Source organism: Benincasa hispida, chromosome 2 (assembly GCF_027475165.1).
Source record: "Benincasa hispida cultivar pf3 chromosome 2, pf3_genome.v1.1, whole genome shotgun sequence".
Taxonomy (NCBI): Eukaryota; Viridiplantae; Streptophyta; class Magnoliopsida; order Cucurbitales; family Cucurbitaceae; genus Benincasa; species Benincasa hispida.
Window position 1 is genome coordinate 33697845 of NC_143479.1, and position 15360 is coordinate 33713204.

The window sequence follows — 15360 nt, forward strand, 5'->3', positions numbered from 1 at the left end:
TATATGGACTTAGAATTCCAGAATAATTTGATAGAACATGGAATCTTGTCTCAACTCACAGCCTCTGGCACAACTCAGCAAAACAGTGTGGTAGAAAGGAAAAACAAAACCTTGTTGGACATGGTTCAAAATCTCTTTCAACGGGGAATTCACAACAACCGAAATGGAAACCGAGCGTTTCCGTTCCATGATGAATTATGCTCAGTTACCAAATTCTTTTTGGGGACACGCAGTTGAAACTATAGTGTATATTTTGAACATGATTCCCACGAAAAGTGTTTATGAAACATCTTATGAGCTCTGGAGAGGACGTAAAGGAAGTTTACATCACTTCAAAATTTGGGGTTGCCCAACACACGTGTTGGTGCAAAATCCTAAAAAATTGGAACGCCATTCAAAAGTATGCCTATTTTTAGGCTACTCAAAATAGACAAAAGGTAGTATCTTTTACGATCAACAGGAAGATAAGTATTTGTATCGACAAATGCAACCTTCCTAGAGGAAGACCACATGAAGAATCATCAACCTCGCAGTAAGCTAATAATAGAGGAAATGTCCAGAGAAACAACAAATGCATCAATAAGAGTTGTTGAAAGAGCAGGTCCATCAACAAGAGTTGTTGATGAAACCGGTACTTCACATCCTTCTCAAGAGTTGAGAATGCCTCGTTGTAGTGGGAGGGTTGTGCAATAGCCTGACCAGTACATGGGTTTGACTGAAACTCAAGTCATCATACCAGATGATGGCTTAGAGGATCTTTCAAATAAGCAATGAATGACGTGGATAAAGACTAATGGATTAAAGCCATGGACCTTGAAATGGAATCTATGTATTTCAATTGTGTCTAGGATCTTGTAGATCAACCTGAAGGGGTAAAACCCATCGGTTAATGGATCTATAAGAGAAAATGAGACCAAGCTGATAAGGTACAGACCTATAAAGCAAGACTTGTGGCAAAAGGCTTTACCCAAAGAGAGGGGGTAGATTATGAAGAAACTTTCTCTCTGGTTGCCATGATAAAGTCAATTAGAATACTCTTATCCATAACTACATTTTATGATCATGAAATATAGAAAATGGATGTCAAGACAGCCTTTCTGAATGGCTATCTTGAAGAGAGTATCTATATGTCTCAACCAGAAGGGTTTATTGAATAGGGTCAAGAGCAAAAAGTTTGCAAACATAATCGATCCATTTATGGATTGAATCAAGCATCTAGATCCTGTAATATGAGATTTGACACTGCAATCAAATCTTATGGCTTTGAACAAAATGTTGACGAAACTTGTGTTTACAAGAAAATCGCTAACAAAATTGTCACTTTTCTGGCGTTGTATGTTAACGATATTCTACTAATTGGGAATGAAGTAGAATTTCTATTTGACGTTAAGAAATGGTTGGCTACGCAATTCCAATTAAAAGATTTGGGAGAAGCACAGTACGTTCTTGGGATCCAAATAGTTCGGAATCACAAGAATAGAACATTAGCACTATCTCAAGCATCTTATATAGACAAGATGTTGTCTAGGTATAAAATGCAAAATTCCAACAAAGGAACGTTGCCTTTCAGACATGGAATTCACTTGTCTAAGGAACAAAGTCCTAAGACACCTCAAGAGGTTGAGGATATGAAACGAATTCCATATGCATCAGCAGTAGATAGTTTGATGTATGTCATGTTGTGTACACGTCCTGACATATGCTATGCAGTAGGAATAGTTAGCAAATTTCAGTCCAATCCTATATATGATCATTGGACTATCGTTAAGAACATTCTCAAGTATCTTCAGAGAACGAGAGATTATATGCTCATGTATGGTGCTAAGGATTTGATCCTTACTAGATATACTGATTCTGATTTCCAAATAGATATTGATTCTAGGAAATCGACTTTGAGGTCAGTATTCACTCTGAATGGAGGAGCAGTTATGTGAAGAAGCATCAAGCAGAGTTGTATTGCTGAATCCACAATGGAAGCTGAGTATGTAGCTGCAAGTGAAGCAGCAAAAGAAGCAGTATGGCTTAGAAAATTCCTAACCAACATGGAAGTAGTTCCTAATATGCACCTGCCTAACACCCTCTATTGTGACAATAGTGGAGCAATTGCAAATTCAAAGGAACTTCGAAGCCATAAAAGAGGAAAGCACATCGAGCGAAAGTACCATCTCATCAAGGAGATTGTACACAGAGGAGATACTGATTGTCACGTAGATAGCCTCACAATACAACTTACTTTATTCATTTACAAACGCCCTTTCAGCTAAACTGTTCGAGGGTCACCTAGTAGGACTAGGTCAACAAGATATTCATCACTAGGGAAGGTGGGAGAATATATGGGTATTTAATGCCCTAGTTTATTGTATTTGTACTTTTTTGTTCTCTCAGTGTAACTCAACATTGTATATATTTGTATATATACTGATTCACTGGAGTTTTAGTCCAAGTGGGAGTATTGTTGGGTTTTATGTCATAAAACTCGCAGTTTGTAAAAGATAAACATATTCTATAGTCAATAAACTTATTATTGATTCTATTAAATTGCATACGTAAAAGTCTAAATCCAATAAACTAAGCTCCACAACTATTATATGAATACTTGAACTTTATGTAGAGACATAGAGATGGATCAAGTTCGAGTAAATAGCTAAAATGATCTATAACACATGATTAAGGTTGGGTACTTTATTCTGGTAACATTATTAGATGTGGCCTACTCTATAGCTGTTACAAGTTGTTATAAAGATACTACAAACGAAGTGATCCAGATTCGTTCATGTACTAACATGAGGAGTGGGGGCATCCTATGCAATGAATTTGCATAAGATCGGACCAAGAAATAAGTCACTTTTACTTTATAACGTTGTTTACTGTATATTACTTACTATTTCACTTAGATGACCTAGGTAACTCGATCTTAATCCTGAGCTAACTATGAACTCCTGTTTCTTCAGAATTATCCTTAGATTTGCATAGGTGACGGTTGGCTCAACAGCGCCGGCTAAATAAACCTCCCATTTTAGGAGTAAGATCGGGTAGATAGCTGGGGACATAGGGTGCAAGATAGAATTCATGCCTACCTGATTTAGGGATAGGAGAAAGGTTGTTCTCTTAAGTGCTGAATCTAGGTCTTAAACATGGGGTTCACCCTTTCACCAGTGAGAGGGATTTGGTTTAGTGACTAGATCACAAACCAATTGTTCATTAGAGGATCAATAGGAACTTAAGGGACAAGACGTAATCTCGAGGGTAAAACATGAAGGAACTCTTAACAAAGAGCATCCATGAGCACGTTCGGATCTTTCTGATTTCATTGTGACTGAAATTACCACACACACATTCTATCAAATAGTAATGCAATTTACACTAATTAACAGCATGCTTTGATAAATAAAAAACAAGGGATTGAGTTCACATACCAATTGAAGACTCTCTTCAAATTCGAACTCAACGCAGCAGAAGAACTTGTACATTCTCTATCACCCAGCAAAACAGTCGGCCACGACAGCACGATCGTCTACACGAACTGTAGCAATACGAACGAGCACGAGCAAGCAGGAGCGGGGATGACACCACCACTTCCTCTTGGTATTCTCGGAGTGAGAATCCAAAGAGTGGTCTTTGTTGAATTTGGTAGAGGTCGAAGGAATGGGTTGATCGTGTAGACGATAAGCAAGTGGGGGAGAATGTTATCGTACAACGGGGATGCTTATCGTTTAGATAAAGCTACACGATTGTGTAGGTTTTATTAAGCGATCATCTAGTAATAGGTAAACGATCGTTTAGAAAACACAGCACGCTAGGTGATCGTTTAGGAAAGCTAACTGATCGTTTAGAGAAAAGTGTGTGATCGTTTAGACGGGTGTGCGATCGTTTAAACGATGAAGCTCTATCGTATAGGCTTTCAGCTAAGCGATCAAGACGTTTTCACACCGATTGCGAATTGTTTATGAACCCTTGCAAAATGAAACCAATTTTCATTTTATTCTTCGGTTATAATAATCGAATACTGAATTTCCCTCTAACGCATGATCGAGGAGAAGATTCAGCCAATTATCACATAATTAACCAATTTAGTTAATAAATAAATATAATCATATTATATTCTAACCCTATAGTTTGATATCATATATCTACTATAGTAATTTCTCCTCCACTTGATATAAATCATATTTATATCTAATTTTCTCCAAAATAATGTATCTCATACATTTAGCCAATTATATCATATATAATTAACCAGTTCAATTATATAATATATAATCGAACTCCCTCTTGTCAATTTGAACATTTCAAACCGACCCAAAAACTGATTCTCGACTTTATCCAAGCTACCTAAGGGACATTATGAACTTGTGGCTCGAAGCTCCAATGTTATGTGAATAGCTAACTAAACTCTTTAGCCACGAGATCCACCATCCGTTAACTGCCAGGCATTCCACTAAAGACCAACAGCTGAACTCTTCTTAGCACAGATATATTTTTGTGTCCATTGGATATAACTAATCATGAGTACGATGACCCTTCATAGATGCTCGTAAGTACAGCTAGGCCAATTTACCATTTTCCCCTATAGTTACATCTCACTCCTTAAGTACCACTGATTCCTCTAATGAACAATACAATATAGTCCAACTATGTGTGAACACCTCTCGGGCCAAGAGAAGGTGTGTGGTACCACATCGTTCAAGCCTTGGAATCAGCCCTTAAGGGAGATATCTATCTACTTGCCCCTGCCTCGAGGAAGGAGTGAATTTCATCTTGTGTAGTTGAGTTCTCAGCTCCCAGATCAGACGAATCCCCAAAATTGTAGGCTTGAATCGATGACCTAGCCACTTGCATCCATACAAATCAAAGAACCGCCTTCAATGGCAGGAGTTCTCAACTCACTCAGGATTGAGGTCATGTTACCTATGGTCATCCTAGTGAAGTGAAGTCTCTGTCATGAACGGTGTTATATAACGAGACGTTAACACTTCGTGGTCAGGTCTTATACAAATTTTTTGTATAGGCCGCCTCCGCTCGCATGTCCCCTACACGAATGATTAGGATCCGACCATCTATGACAAGTCACAACACTTGTGACCATTCCACAAAGTGGGCCGCATCCGTAGCATTACCAGGATAAGGTTTCCCTCCTATATCCATATACTACAGACCATTTTGGCTATCACTCAAGACATGATCCATTTGTATGTCACCACATACATGCTTAAGTTACATACAGATAACCAAGAATTTTATGTTTATTCGTTTGTGGTAAAGCAAAGAAAACATACAACTAAGCAAAATCAAGATGTGAAGTAAATATCATATATTATATAACAAAGCGTTCGTACAAAATGTTTACAAACTACGGGACACGAGACTTTAGGGCATCAACCCCAACAATAAACATTTGACCCAGCTGTTATTACGAACAACCTGTGAAGGGTCGACTTACTAATTATGGTTAAATCATGTGGACATAATATATCTACAGTGAGGGGAGTGTAGCTATGGGCTTTAGTGGAGTGACCCATTAGTTAACGAATGGGGATTAATTCGATGTAAAGAGTTTAGCCAATTAATCTTGGATTGTTGGAACCCATGATCTGTAGGTCCGCGAAGTCCCCCTACTATCTCGTAAATGGATTAGCTTTAGAGTAGCGTGATAAGTTAATTTGAAACGTTCAAATTAGAATTAAATGGAATTAGAGAATTAATTAATACTTAAATATGATTTAAATATTAAATTTATGAAGGTAGAATTTGTGTAAAATTAATTTAATATTTGATATTAAATTAATTATAATTAATTAATTGTTATTAATTAAAAAATTAATTTATGAAATTAATTTTGTAAAATTAATTTTTTTTTTAATTTTGGAAATAAAATTTGTTTTAGAAATCAATTTGAAAATTTGAAAATTGAAAAACACAAATTTTATGAAATATGGGATTTCTCCACTATTCAAACAACCAGCTCACAAAAAGTCCACTTAATTTCGGCTTCAATAATCCAAGCATGAGCTACAGCCACATGTCCAGATGAGTTGCGATCTTAGCCTTGCTCTCCAAGACATAATTTGTCAATGCATACTTCATCCAATGATCGCATGCTCTCTTGATCTCATGGTCTCATCCAACGCTTGACTCTTCCTTGGCCCTTACTAGCCTTGAGTCTTTTGCGTGACTTTCCTTGGCTGTACTTTCTTTCTCCGTGCATGGCTTTCCCTTGGCACATGCCCTCCTTTTCCAGCACATCCCCATGCGCTCACTACTTATACTTAGGCCATTGCATAGTTTTCCAATGCATATAACACCACCAATGCATGCACCTCTACCTAGGCCAACCTTATCACATGCGTCCATGTGCCTTCCCTAACCTCTCGATTACCTAGCCATCACATGAATTCAATGCATAGGCATTGTCTTGCCCTCCTCGTGTGATCAACTTCCAATTACCTTGGCCAATGCCTTGTCCCTTGTCCTGGCAACCCTCACCATGCGTTCACCGTGGCCTTGCCAAGCACAAAAACCCTTGCTCAGTGTCTTGGCCGCAAGCTTCACATCAATGCCTTCATCAGCGCATACCCATCTCAACACTTAGCTTAACATCCTTTGCATCGCATAGCTCATAAGCCTCATCGTATAGCTTTCAGCCTTATCACATAGTCTTGGCATCGCATAGACTACTAGCCGCATGCCTCAATGCTCAATTCACAATCGTACACCTGAGGTTCGCCCTATGCCTTGTGTCACATCCCCTCCCAGTTTACCCTCTAAAACCGAAAGAGGATATGACGACAGCAGTTACCGACCTAGGTGCTAGCACTTACCGCCTAACTTAAATAAAACATGCTTAAACCTGAATATGCAACGACTTGGTACACACGCATCCATGCAATTAAACAGTGCAAGTCTTAGTCATAAATCCAAAACAAACAAGTATATGTCCAACTAATATAAAATGACCAAAATAACATGTGTCCTAAAATGTAATAAGTTTCACAAGCCCCTGACTCCTTTCCAAAAGGGTGTACATCAAAACAATTTTAACCTAAGCTTCTCTCTAAGGCCTCCTAACTTTGGGTGGCAAGCTGCAGGGGATTCAACTGTGAGTGAACTAACCGCTACTTGGAAAAGGGAAAAGTTTTGAAAACTATGAGCTGGTTGCCTAGTGAGTGATACGTAGAAATACATTTCTTCTCAAACCTTCCATATGCTTTAATATAAAAAAATAACATGCTGGAAAAAATAACCTCAAGCAAATTGCATAGTAACATACATTAATCATAGTGTTATAATCAATAATGTTGGAAATTCTTAGTTGAGAACGAGCATTCATAGCTCAAGCTCCCAACGTCCATTCAAGGCCGTGAGACCCATACTTCGATCCCTTAATGAAGACTTTGGCCAGGAGACCCACACTTCGATCTCTCATAAAGGACTACCTACGTGCACGTGGAGTATACTAAGTACCGTCAACACCTTAGGTACTTCCTCGTATACCTTTTATACCTTCGATACCCGGTACATTAGAAACATAACCTCCATGGGAAATTCTAGCATCATTATCAGTCACAGGCATGCTTCACAATTAATGACATGTAGTTGCATTTCTTTTCATGCATTCTTAATATACGCTAGGATTAACAAAACTCATTTAAAATAAAAATATAACTTTAGTTGCTTGGAAAACATGAACATTAGCATGAAATTCATTTGAACCGCATGCCCCTTTTGTGCACATATTTGAAAACATTTAGTCACTCACAAATCCTTGGGCTTGGTTCTTCCTAAGCTTTGTAGCCTCTCCAATGGACATAGTTCCTACACATAAAAGAATAAGAGTTTAGTTGCTACTTGGCCTCCCTTTTGAGACTACTCTTTTAACTAAGCTCATACTTGGCAATGGATTGCCCAAACATTCAACATTTTTCAAATTCAACTTCTAACATAAATAACTCGAAAACTAGAACCCATTCCATGAAAGTTCCTTCTCTAAACATTTTCGGATTTCATTACCAATGTTACCTCCAAGTTTCAACGTGAAACTACTGGTAGTTTAACCTGGGCCCTCGAATCTCTCCCGACAGCCTAACCGCAACTTCTTGCTTGAGTAAAGATTCTAGGATTACTTCCCAAAATATATAACTCAAACCATAGACCTTTTCTTGCAAATATTTCTTCTACAAACTTACTTGGAAAGGTGTCTACGAGAATACCTTAAAGTTTCAGCTCGAAAATCCAAGTGATTCGGTCTAGATCTATTTTTCTTTGTTGAGTGCCCATAAATGCCCGAAAATGATTATCCAACTCTTCCTTCCTTCTCCAGCCTTCTTTCCGATAATATCTCCCTTCCAAAGGATTGATTTCAGCAACTAGACTCGAAGAGGTTTCTAATGGTACTAAGTTCGCTTGGTTTGCTTGAGTAGAACGTCCAAAACGAGCCCTTGAAATCCTCTTCCTTTTTATACTAATGTCCATCCCTTCACCTGAAATCTCCTTAAGCCACATCACCCATTAATGGAGATCAAGGGTGAAGATTAAGCCATCTGTCCAGACAACTAAAAGAGAAGTCTGAAACTGAGCGTTTAAATCTGAGTGTTTCGAGCAACTGGTTACTCGCTGGGGAAACTCAATGGGAAGATGTCTTTACTCGACAAACAATTCTAGGACTCTCTTTCATATACTCGATGCGAGGACTCGCTACTCAATGGGGAACTCGACGCTGGGAGCTCGCTCGACACGTGCCCTTACTTGACACTCGAACTCAACACACAAGCCTTCCTCGCTCACCCTCGACACTCGCCTCCTTCCTTACTCACTTTCAGCAGCATCTACTCGATGCTCACCTAGTGTTTACTTGATGGTTCATGCATCCTTCAATATGATCAACAATTAGCCAAAATTTTCCGTGTTGAGCTAGGATTATGTGAACGAGAGCTAAGCTTCCTTACTTAACCATTTTCTCCAATTTCAATCTCATCTTTTACTTCAGAATGTACAAATCCAAGCTAACTTAGATACTTAACCCAACATTTTGCTTAACTTAATAATAAACATTGTTAAAAAGGGAAAAGTAAGGTGCGGGTCTTACAACCTCCCACCCTTAAAAGAAATTCTGTCATCGAAATTTATCTGTACAAGTCAGTGGAAGAGTTGAGGATACTTCTCTTTTACTTTCTCCTCGGACTCCCACGTCGCCTCTTCCACTCCATGGTTGTTCCACAATACCTTCATTAAAGGTATATTTTTGTTCCTGAGCACCTATTCTTTCAACTCTAAGAACTAAACTGGATCTTCGTCATACAACATATTTTCCTTAAGCTGATTTGGTTGATCCACTAGTACATGCGTAGGATCAGGTACATACTTCCTCAACATCGAAGCATGGAACTCGTTTTAATATGTGTTAGCTCAAGAGGTAATTGTAACTTATATGTTGTCGGACCCACTTGTTCTTTAATCTCATAAGGTTCGATGTAGCAGGGACTCAGTTTCCCTTTCCTTCCAAACCTGATTACTTCTTTCCATGGGGATAAACGGAGGAATACTTGGTCTCCAAACTCAAATTCTAGATCTCTCATTCGCTTATCAGCGTAACTCTTCTGCCTGTCTCACGATATCTTCAAATTTTCTCTAATAAGTTTCACAGTATCGGCCGTTTGTTGCACTAACTCTAGACCCAACAGTTTTCGTTCTCCAACTTCATTCTAACATACTGGGGTTCTGTATGGTCTGCCATACAATGCTTCGTACGGTGCCATGCCAATGCTTTAGTGATAATTGTTATTATACGCAAACTCAACTAATGGCAGTTGTGCATCCCAATTTCCTTTAAACTGTAAGACACGTGCTCTCAGAATGTCCTCCAGTGTCTGTATTGTCCGTTCGGACTGACCATTCATCTGTAGATGAAAAGAAGTGCTAAAATGTAGCTTGGTACCCAAGGCCTTCTTCAAACTCGACCAGAACTTTGAGGTGAATCTCGGATCCCGATCTGATACTATCAATACTGAAGCTCCGAATTGGCTAGCTATCTTGTCCATGTACATCTTAGCCAACCGGTCCAAGGTAAAGGTAACTCTCACTGGTAGAAATTTGGCCATCTTGGTTAGCCTGTCAACTATCACCCAAATTCCATCATACCCCGAGGGCGTACTAGGAAATCCAAACAAGAAATCTATCGTGACATGGTCCCACTTCCACTCTGGCACTGGGAATGGGTTGAGTATTCCTGCGGGTCTCTGCCTCTCCAGTTTAACCTGGTGACAAATTAGGCATCGGCCTACGAATTCAGCTATTTCTTTCTTCATTCCAGGCTACCAATACAATCTCCTCAAGGTGCTATACATTTTGGTGCTTCCTGAATGCATGGCATAAGCCAAACTATGTGCCTTCTATAAAAAGATCTGCTTAAGTTGCAACACATTCAGTACGCATAATCTACCTTCCTTCGATAAGGCACCATCTGCCCTTACTTGAAAATATGTTCTCAGTCCCTTACTTGCCTCCTCTGCCATCTTTTGGAGGTTAAGACCCTTCAACTATTCACATACAATATCATCCACTAGTGTGGGTCGTACCTGGAATAAGGCCAACAATCCACTTGTCTATTCCACTACTAAATTCGCTCCACAATTCCTGAATTCTTGGATCAACGTCCCCCTTATTGAAAAAATAGTAGCTTTAGACCCATTTGACTTCCTGCTTAAGGAATTAGCCACTACATTGGCCTTACCAGGGTGATACTCAATCGAACAGTCATAGTCTTTAATTAGCTCAATCCATCTCCTTTGCCTCAAATTTAGCTCTTTCTGCTCAAATATGTACTTTAAGCTCTTATGATCTGTGAAAATACGATAATGCTCCCCTAACAGATAATGTCTCTAATGCTTTAGGGCCAACACAATTGCCACTAACTCCAAGTCATGAGTGGGATAGTTACCTGCATGCTTCTTTAGCTGTCGAGAAGTATAGGCTACCACCTTTCCCTTCTGCATCAACACACAACCTAGTCCCTATCGGGACGCATCACAGTAAATCACAAACTCCTCTCCATGAGTGGGCAACGTAAGTATAGGCACTGTAACTAGCCTTTGCTTCAACTCCTGGAAACTCCATTCATAATCCAAAGTCCAATCAAACTTTACGGCCTTCTTGGTCAGACTTATCAGTGGGAGGGCTATCTTCGAGAAACCTTCCACGAAGCGCCTATAGTAACTACTAGGCCCAAGAAACTACGTACCTCAAACATATTGGTTGGTCTTTCCCAATTTGCTATGGCTTTCATCTTCTGGCGATCCACTGTAACCCCGTCCGCAGAAGCTACATGTCCCAAAAATGCTACATAATCTAGCTAGAAGTCACATTTGCTAAACTTGGCGTACAACTGCTTCTCTCGCAGTGTCTGCAATACTATTTTTCAGATGGTCAGCATCCTCCTCCTTGTTACCTAAGTATACCAGGATGTCATCAATGAAGACTATATCGAACTAGTCGAGATAAGGGTGAAAAATCTTGTTCATCAAATCCATAAACACAGTCAGAGCATTCGTTAAGCCAAAAGGCATCACAAGGAACTCAAAGTGGCCATACCAGGTCCTGAAGTAGTCTTAGGGATATCCGTCTCCTTTACCTTCAACTGATGGTACCTTGATCTCAGATCTACCTTCGAAAATACTGTAGCTCCCTTCAACTGATCAAATAGATCATCAATATGTGGTAGCGGATACTTGTTCCTGATTTTTACCTTATTTAACTGCCTATAATCAATACACAGTCTGAAGGACCCATCCTTCTTCTTTACAAATATAACTAGGGCTCCCCACGGTGACACGCTGGATCTAACGTAACCCTTATCAACTAATTCCTATATCTGTACCTTCAGTTCCTTTAATTTTGTTGGCGCCATCCTATACGGAGCTTGTGATATAGGGTTCGTGCCTAGAATTAAGTCAATGGTGAATTCTACTTTCCTATCAGGTGGCAAGCTTGACAACTCTTCAGGGAAAATATTCATAAACTCCCAAACTACTGGTACATCTTCAGGTATCAACTTTTCATCTGGGGAGACCACTACATGAGCCAGATAGGCTTCACATCCTTTTCCCATCAATTTCCTCGCCTTTACTACTGTGATAAGGCTACCTGAAGTTAGCCCCTTACATCCCACAAAAACTACTTCCTGCTTCCCAGGTCTCCTGAAGGTCACTTCCCTTTTATAGCAATCAACAATAGCATGGTACTTACCTAGGAAGTCCATTCGTAGAATTGCGTCAAACTCTAGCAAGTCTAAGGGAATTAGATCGACACAGAAATCCTGACCTTCGATCAACACATCACAAATTTTATACCAATTACTTACTACTACTACATGTCCAATAGGAGTAGAGATGAACAAGTCCTCTGACATACCCTCAGGCAACTGAAAACTTGTAGAAATACAAGTTATTTATATTGCCTTATCTAGATATTGCGGCCAAAACATAGTGAATATGCGTCAATTGTATGAAAATTAGCTTCGAAATACAATAATTATGAATTATCGTAATTACACCCACTAACATCTTTAAGATGGAAGAAAAGGAGATTTTACTTTGTTTTGCAAAAAACTGAGTCACCGCTTGCGCTCAAGGCTCAAGAAGAACTGATCAACGCATCTCTGTCACATTACGCCCGTCAATCAATAATGAAGAGATGATTAACGCAATGACAATGCAATGCGATAGTCGATCCAGAGCTAACTTTCAACCACATGCGGTAGTAAAAACAAACACCGCATGCGAAAACTCGATCGAAAGATGCAGCTGAGCAACGCAAAAGCGGAGGATTGAGACACATATACAACTAATGGTTGTGCAGAATTGACGGTCTGATTGCATAATAGAAGGAATAATATCCCTCCATCTTCGAAATTTCCATAACAACAATTAGGGACCACAAGGCAAGAGTCAAATATCCTCACCTATAAATACCCCAATAGATTTTAGAAAAAAATATGCTACTGGATACGGGGCTAATTGCTGCTAAAGTGTTGAGAGAAAAGGCTGAGCTGGGTGCTTAACTGAAGAAATTCGGGAAGAAGACGAGACAAGGCTGAGAGGTGAGTCTCAATTCTATTCTGCCGAATACCCGCCAAGAAGCTCTGTGCTGAGAACCCTGCTACCGGTTGAGCAAGCCTGAGAGGGAAGCTCATCCATCCATCTGATCCATCCAATCCGACAAGTAGATCTCCACCTGAATCGGTGCCAAGACATTGGTGCTTGTTTGTATCTGTTCTATCTCTTTTCATCATTGTATTTCACTTTCTTTATCCCTTCATTCATATGCCATGTATCAAACACTTAATAGATATATTAAATGTTTCGATTGCTTTCATATTCCATTTTCTATCTACTTCCGTTCCTCCGTGAATCTCTTTCTCCATGATGTCTTCTTAATCCCCTGGTAGTTAATATGAATTAAACGAGTACTTAATTGTGTTAAAGAGATAACTGCGTTTACCTAAAGCATGCTAGACAGCATCTTCACCTGTGAGAGCAGAAGTGAAGATTCCCTTCTGATCTATCGAGAGAAGTTTAGAAGAATGCGTTAACTAAAGTGAGTAGTACTTCCAGACATGGAAGAAACCTTGCGTTCATTACGTTCGTCTCTGATTCACCACAGACATGTGGGAGCGCGGTTGATCACTGAAAGATGTACACCAAGAGAAAAGTAGAACCGTACTTATAACTTCAACACAATTAAGAAACTTGCGCTGTTTATATTAGTTATCTTCCTCTTTCTATGTTGTACATAAGACTTGCCGCCGCATTCCATGCTCTTTGCATAACCTTCACAGCCAGCCTGGACCCCAACATCTTGTACCATGAAGCCTGTATCTTGTATCATCTAGCTTAGGTTTAATACAAGCTTAGCTTTACTGTACTTATTTTATTATCGCATTTTATTGCTTTCCTTTACTTTACCGCAATATTATATACTTGTACAAAAAACTCTTTAAAGATAGAAAAACCTGGTCGCATTTATCATGAACATACCACAATAACCTCAAATAGTCCCTGTGTTCGACCTCGGATCACACCAAAAAACTTGCGGTGGAATTACACTTGGTTCCAACGTAAGGAAACTTGTGACAACGCATGGCATACTACAAGAACATTCATAATTAACACATATCTAGAAGTAGTATCGCATCATTTTGAGCATAGCATAGCATATCTTTTTAGCATCAATTCTAGCGGTTCGACAATTTTATGGCGTCGTTGCCAGGGAACTGGTAACGGGGACATGGACTTGGTCATTCATTCATATCCATATTTGTATCAGTGTATTGTTTAATAATAAAATTTACGTTACCTTATGGCGCCGTTGTCAGGGATTGGTTAACGGTTTATTGTTTGAGTGTGTTTTTGGTATTTTGCTGGCTGTTTAATGCGGAGAGCAATTTGATTGCTTGTGAGTGCGGGAGTGATCTAGTGACTCTAAGCGGACCCAGAGATCAAGAGTACTATTCACGCAAGAGTTCATCAGGGCCAAAGTAATTGGTGAAGAATTATGGCTAATGAAGATATGGCATCGGCATGAAACCGAATGGGAAATTTACTAGCACAAGATCCAATTTTTCTTGATGCTGACCATAATATCGCTATGAGGGATTATGTGGTGCCAGATTTTTATAATTTCTCACCAGGAATTTCATGACCTATGGTTGAAGGGAATGTAAGCTTTGAGATGAAACCTATTATGCTGCAGATGATTTAGAATGTGGGACAATTTGGGGGATTTTAAGAAGAAGACCCACATGCTCATCTGACAAATTTTGTAGAAATGTGCAGCGCATTCTCCATGCCTGGTGTAACTCAAGAAGGGCTTAAGCTATATCTATTCCTGTACACATTACGGGATAAAGCCAAGAGGTGGGCTTAAGCATTAGAGCCGGATGAAATTAATGAATGGGAGCAGTTGGTTATGTTCATGAACAGATTCTTTCCTCCGTCTGTCAATGCAAAGAGAAGAAGGTACGTTTTGAATTTCGAACAAAAGGGTTACGAAACCTTAAGCATTGCCTGGGTTCGATTTCGGCAGTTAGTTAAGAGCTGTCCGCACATCGGGATTCTCGATAGTATTTTAATGGAAACCTTTTAAAATGGCTTAGACCAATCAACGCAAGCAGTTGCAGATGCCTCCACAGAAGGGGGATTAATGAATAAATCTCACGACATTCTGATGAGTGGGTTGATACCAGGCTCGAGGTAAGAGGTCGGGAACAAGAGAGAGTAGAAAGTGCTGATGTGTTAACAGACACAATGAGCACACTGGTCAATCAAATGACCACAATGACCTCACTCTTTCAGGCTGTGGCTAATCATC